At 41.2% G+C, this 6,518-nt stretch overlaps 1 long non-coding RNA gene across 1 annotated transcript in view; it reads right to left on the bottom strand.

Annotated features, from left to right (window-relative positions):
* Window positions 1–486, bottom strand: part of LOC128663389 (uncharacterized) — a 36,623-nt gene extending 36,137 nt beyond the window's left edge. The window contains exon 1 of the long non-coding RNA XR_008402860.1: window positions 367–486. This is a non-coding gene — a long non-coding RNA (uncharacterized LOC128663389). The remainder of the gene's footprint in view (window positions 1–366) is intronic.
* Window positions 487–6,518: the final 6,032 nt, after the last annotated feature.

Consider the following 6,518-nt stretch of genomic DNA (forward strand, 5'->3'; position numbering starts at 1 on the left):
CCACTCTGTTTCCTACACAAGCAAAGCACTGTGCACTGCACTGTAAATAAATAATGTTGCCTGCATCCCTCCCCAACGCTTTCTCCCCTAAACCTTCAGGAAGGAAAGAATTTGTTTTACAACAAATAGTAAAGTGGAACTGATCTTCCCCCAGCAGTGCCAGCACCGTTGCTAAAATGAAACGGGTTACAGTAACAAAGTTCAGCTTGTGCACTGTCTGCATCCGATTCCTGTAATAACAGAGCAGCCTGTCACCGTCCAGTATACATACAGCCTGAGCACTGTTAGGTTCCTGCTTATGCACGCGGTCCCAGCATGATCACCATAAACAATCTAATGATCTCACACTATAAGGGAACTCCTCACCCCTGCTCCAGTCCACTGATCAGCCTCCTCTCCCATCTCCGTTTTCACTCAGTCTTTTACAATACCACGCACTGACTGATGTCACATGACCGCTCAGCAGTAAGCCAGTGCAGTGGCCGGGACAAGTGCCGCCCCCCAAAATCTGCCGCCCTAGGCACGGGCCTTGTTGGCCTATGCCTTAATACGCCCCTGGTGTAATTAGTTTAAAATTGTTGTAATATTTTTCTTATGTTTGTAAATATTTTTTTATTTTCTGTAACTTAGTTCTTTTTTATTTTTTGTACTTTAGATAGTTTATTTAATTGTATTTATTTGTAGCAATTGTGTTTAATTAATTTATTGATAGTGTAGTGTTAGGTTAATTGTAGGTAATTGTAGGTAGTTTATTTAATTATTTTATTGATAGGGTAGTGTTAGGTTTAATTATATCTTAGGTTAGGATTTATTTTACAGGTAAATTTGTAATTATTTTAACTAGGTAACTATTAAATAGTTCTCAACTATTTAATAGCTATTGTACCTGGTTAAAATAATTACAAAGTTGCCTGTAAAATAAATATTAATCCTAAAATAGCTATAATATAAATGTAATTTATATTGTAGCCATATTAGGATTTATTTTACAGGTAAGTATTTAGCTTTAAATAGGAATCATTTATTTAATAAGAGTTAATTTATTTCGTTAGATAAAAATTATATTTAACTTAGGGGGGTGTTAGTGTTAGGGTTAGACTTAGCTTTAGGGGTTAATACATTTATTAGAATAGCGGTGAGCTCCGGTCGGCAGATTAGGGGTTAATAATTGAAGTTAGGTGTCGGCGATGTTAGGGAGGGCAGATTAGGGGTTAATACTATTTATGATAGGGTTAGTGAGACGGATTAGGGGTTAATAACTTTATTATAGTAGCGCTCAGGTCCGCTCGGCAGATTAGGGGTTAATAAGTGTAGGTAGGTGTCGGCGACGTTGTGGGGGGCAGATTAGGGGTTAATAAATATAACATAGGGGTCGGCGATGTTAGGGCAGCAGATTAGGGGTACATAGGGATAACGTAGGTGGCGGCGGTTTACGGAGCGGCAGATTAGGGGTTAAAAGTGTAATGCAGGGGTCAGCGATAGCGGGGGCGGCAGATTAGGGGTTAATAAGTGTAAGGTTAGGGGTGTTTAGACTCGGGGTACATGTTAGAGTGTTAGGTGCAGACGTAGGAAGTGTTTCCCCATAGGAAACAATGGGGCTGCGTTAGGAGCTGAACGCTGCTTTTTTGCAGGTGTTAGGTTTTTTTTCAGCTCAAACAGCCCCATTGTTTCCTATGGGAGAATCGTGCACGAGCACGTTTTTGAGGCCGGCCGCGTCCGTAAGCAACTCTGGTATCGAGAGTTGCATTTGCGGTAAATATGCTCTACGCTCCTTTTTTGGAGCCTAACGCAGCATTTGTTTGAACTCTCGATATCAGAGTTAAATTTATGGTGCGGCCAGAAAAAAGCCCGCGGAGCGTTAACAGCCCTTTTACCGCCGAACTCTAAATCTAGGCCTTAGATCTCAAGAACACATTTCTCAGGGTCCCATCTTTCAAGATGGAGACTATTTGAACCATCCTACCTATGATCCAGGTGGGTCAATACATGACTACTGTGGACTTAAAGGATGCTTATATTCACATTCCGATACACAAAGATCATCATCGGTTTCTCAGGTTCGCCTTCCTAGACAGGTATTACCAGTTTGTGGCTCTTCCCTTTGGGTTAGCTACGGCACCAAGAATCTTTACGAAGGTTCTGGGGTCACTTCTGGCGGTCCTAAGGCCGCGGGGCATAGCAGTAGCCCCTTACTTAGACGACATTCTGATACAGGCGTTGAATTTCCAAATTGCCAAGTCCCATACGGACATTATTCTGGCATTCCTGAGGTCTCATGGGTGGAAAGTGAATGAAAAAAGAGTTCTCTATCCCCTCTCACAAGAGTTTCCTTCCTGGGAACTCTGATAGATTCTGTAGAAATGAGGATTTTCCTGACAGCGGACAAGTTGTCAAAACTTCTAAATTCCTGCCGTGTTCTTTATTATACTTCTCACCCTTCAGTGGCTCAGTGTATGGAAGTAATCGGCTTAATGGTAGCGGCAATGGATATAGTTCCGTTTGCCCGCCTACATCTCAGACCGCTGCAACTCTGCATGCTCAGTCAGTGGATCGGGGATTACACTGATTTGTCCCCTCTACTAAATCTGGATCAAGAGACCAGGGATTCTCTTCTCTGGTGGCTATCTCGGGTCCATCTGTCCAAAGGTATGACCTTCCGCAGGCCAGATTGGACAATAGTAACAACAGATGCCAGCCTTCTGGGCTGGGGTGCAGTCTGAAACTCTCTGAAGGTGAGGTTCATCAGATTTCAGTCGGACAACATCACGACTGTAGCTTACATCAACCATCAAGGGGGAACAAGGAGTTCCCTAGTGATGTTGGAGGTTTCAAAGATAATTCAATGGGCAGAGATTCACTCTTGCCATCTATCAGCTATCCATATCCCAGGAGTAGAGAACTGGGAGGCAGATTTTCTAAGTCGACAGACTTTTCATCCGGGGGAGTGGGAGCTCCATCCAGGGGTGTTTGCACAGTTGATTCAATGTTGGGGCAAACCAGAACTGGATCTCATGGCGTCTCGCCAGAACGCCAAGCTTCCTTGTTACGGATCCAGGTCCAGGGATCCCAAGGCAGCGCTGATAGATGCTCTAGCAGCGCCTTGGTCCTTCAACCTGGCTTATGTGTTTCCACCATTTTCTCTGCTCTCTTGTCTGATTGCCAAGATCAAGCAGGAGAGAGCATCAGTAATTTTGATAGCACCTGCGTGGCCACGTAGGACTTGGTATGCAGATCTGGTGGACATGTCATCCTTTCCACCATGGACTCTGCCTCTGAGACAGGACCTTTTACTTTAGGGTCCTTTCAACCATCCAAATCTAATTTCTCTGCGGCTGACTGCTTGGAGATTGAACGCTTGATTTTATCAAAGCGTGGTTTCTCCGAGTCGGTCATTGATACCTTAATACAGGCGCGAAAGCCTGTCACCAGGAAAATCTATCATAAGATATGGTGTAAATATCTTTATTGGTGTGAATCCAAGGGTTACTCATGGAGTAAGGTCAGGATTCCTAGGATATTATCTTTTCTCTGTCTATTCTTTTGCACAAACGTCTGGCTGAGGTTCCAGACGTGCAGGCGTTTTGTCAGGCTTTAGTCAGAATCAAGCCTGTGTTTAAACCTGTTGCTCCACCTTGGAGTTTAAATTTAGTTCTTAAGGTTCTTCAAGGGGTTCCGTTTGAACCTTTGCATTCCATACATATTAAGCTCTTATCTTGGAAGGTTCTGTTTTTAGTAGCTATCTCCTCGGCTCGAAGAGTTTCGGAGTTATCTGCTTTACAATGTGATTCCCCTTATCTAATTTTTCATGCAGATAAGGTAGTGTTACGTACCAAACCTGGTTTTCTACCTAAGGTGGTATCTAATAAAAATATCAATCAGGAGATTGTTGTACCGTCACTGTGTCCTAATCCTACTTCAAAGAAGGAACGTCTTTTACACAATCTTGACGTGGTTCGTGCTTTAAAGTTTTATTTACAAGCTACTAAAGATTTTCTTCAAACATCTGCATTGTTTGTTGTCTACTCTGGACAGAGGAGAAGCCAAAAGGCTTTGGCAACCTCTCTTTCTTTTTGGCTAAGGAGTATAATATGCTTAGCTTATGAGACTGCTGGCCAGCAGCGTCCTGAAAGGATTACAGCTCATTCTACTAGAGCGGTAGCTTCCACATGGGCTTTTAAAAATGAGGCTTCTGTTGAACAGATTTGTAAGGCGGCAACTTGGTCTTCACTTCATACTTTTTCAAAATTCTATAAATTTGATACTTTTGCTTCTTCGGAGGCTATTTTTGGGAGAAAGGTCTTGCAGGCAGTGGTGCCTTCCGTTTAAGCACCTGCCTTGTCCCTCCCTTCATCCGCGTCCTATAGCTTTGGTATTGGTATCCCACAAGTAATGGATGATCCGTGGACTGGATACACCTTACAAGAGAAAACAAAATTTATGCTTACCTGATAAATGTATTTCTCTTGTGGTGTATCCAGTCAACGGCCCGCCCTGTCATTTTAAGGCAGGTGTTTTTTATTTTTAAAACTACAGTCACCACTGCACCCTATAGTTTCTCCTTTCTCTTGCTTGTCTTCGGTTGAATGACTGGTAGTGGCAGTTAGGGGAGGAGCTATATAGACAGCTCTGCTGTGGGTGATCCTCTTGCAGCTTCCTGTTGGGAAGGAGAATATCCCACAAGTAATGGATGATCCGTGGACTGGATACACCACAAGAGAAATAAATTTATCAGGTAAGCCTAAATTTTGTTTTTTTGTTTGTTCATGATTCAGAGAGTCAGCAACTTTCCAATTAACTTCCATGATCAAATTTGCTTAATTGTCTTGGTATCCTTTGTTTAAGGAGCAGCAATGCAATACCAAGAGCTAGCTGAACACATTGTTTGAGCTGATGACAAGAGGTATACATGTGCAACCACCAATCAGCAACTAGCTCCCAGTGGTGCATTGCTGTTTCAGAGCATGCCTAGGTATACTCTTCAACAAAGGATATCAAAAGAACAAAGTAAATTAGATAATAAAAGTTATTCACAAAGTTGTTTTAAAGTGCATGTTCTTTCTGAGTCATAAAAGAAACATGTTATCCCTTAAACGCTAACTGCAAACATGTTACACCACTAGCAACCCTAGGTGGCCCTACAAATATCTTCTGACCAAGCACCCAAACTGTTATTTAGCTTAAAGGGACACTGAATCCAAATTTTTTCTTTCATGATTCAGATAGAGCATGCAATTTTAGGCAACTTTCTAATTTACAACTTTATTTGAAAAAGCAGGAATGTAAGCTTACGAGCTAGTCCATCTTTGGTTGAGCACCTGGGTAGCGCTCATGATTTGTGGCTAAATGTACCCACCAATAAGCAAGCACTTTCCAGGGTTCTGAACCAAAAATGGGCCGGCTCATAAGCTTATATTCCTGCTTTTTCAAATAAAGATACCAAGAGAATGAAGAAAAATTGATCATAGGAGTAAATTAGAAAATTGCTTAAAATTGCATGCTCTATCTGAATCATGAAAGAAAAAAAATCGATTCAGTATCCCTATAACCATGATCTTCCCACCATAAGCATCCCCTTAAATTCCCCCCCCCTTAATTTCCTTACTACAAATGCCTTCCAACACTTACCATCTCTCCAAACACCTATCCACCCTGTAATTTAATAAACTATCCTTACTTGATGTCATCTTGTCCAGGGCCATCAGCGGTCCCTTGTCACATTCTGGGTATCCTCTAGTGTTCTCCTATAGATAAAATACTTGATAGCACTTAATAAATTATTACTAATGCCTACTAATCCTTATAGTGTTTAGTGGCATTAAAAGTAGGAAATAAAGGGAGGGACAATTGCATCCACTGCATTAAAATGCAAATCCCTCTTGCTGACACCTCACTGAGCAGCAAGTGATTTGAAAAAAAAAGGTTAAATTAAAACTTGCTGTATATATCAGGATATGTTTATGGTGTGCTATTTAGTGTATCTTATGGCAGGAGAAACCAGAACATTTTAAATATTTACCTATCCATGCATACAAAATAAGTGTGTTTGCATGATTGGATCCATACTTGTAAATGTAAACACCTACATATGTTGATCTTCCTCATTTTAGTCCCATGATGATGATATAACCTCGTAATCATTTACCCTCCTTGAAATATTCTTGTGAAGCACATGGCTTTAGTTTTTAGGCAACTTACTGGCAATGGGTCATACTGATGTTTTATTTTGTATCTTGTTGTTAGAGATGTACATTTCTTTAGTTTAGAACGAAAATTCGTAATGAAAAACGGATATTCTTTCGTTTTCACTAAATGATTGTCTGAATGAATGCACCAAAAGATTTAAAGAAAATGAAAAAATACTGACAAAATGTGTCAGTATTCATTTGTTTTCTTTAAATTACTAACCTCTAGGGCGATGGAGAGCCGCGCTAAACCCTGATCCCTCTTCTCAAAACCCCTAAGCCTCCTATTAGCGTGGCAGATCCCAGAGCCTATGTTAAAGGGACATAATACTCATA

This window comes from Bombina bombina, chromosome 6 (assembly GCF_027579735.1).
Source record: "Bombina bombina isolate aBomBom1 chromosome 6, aBomBom1.pri, whole genome shotgun sequence".
NCBI lineage: Eukaryota > Metazoa > Chordata > Amphibia > Anura > Bombinatoridae > Bombina > Bombina bombina.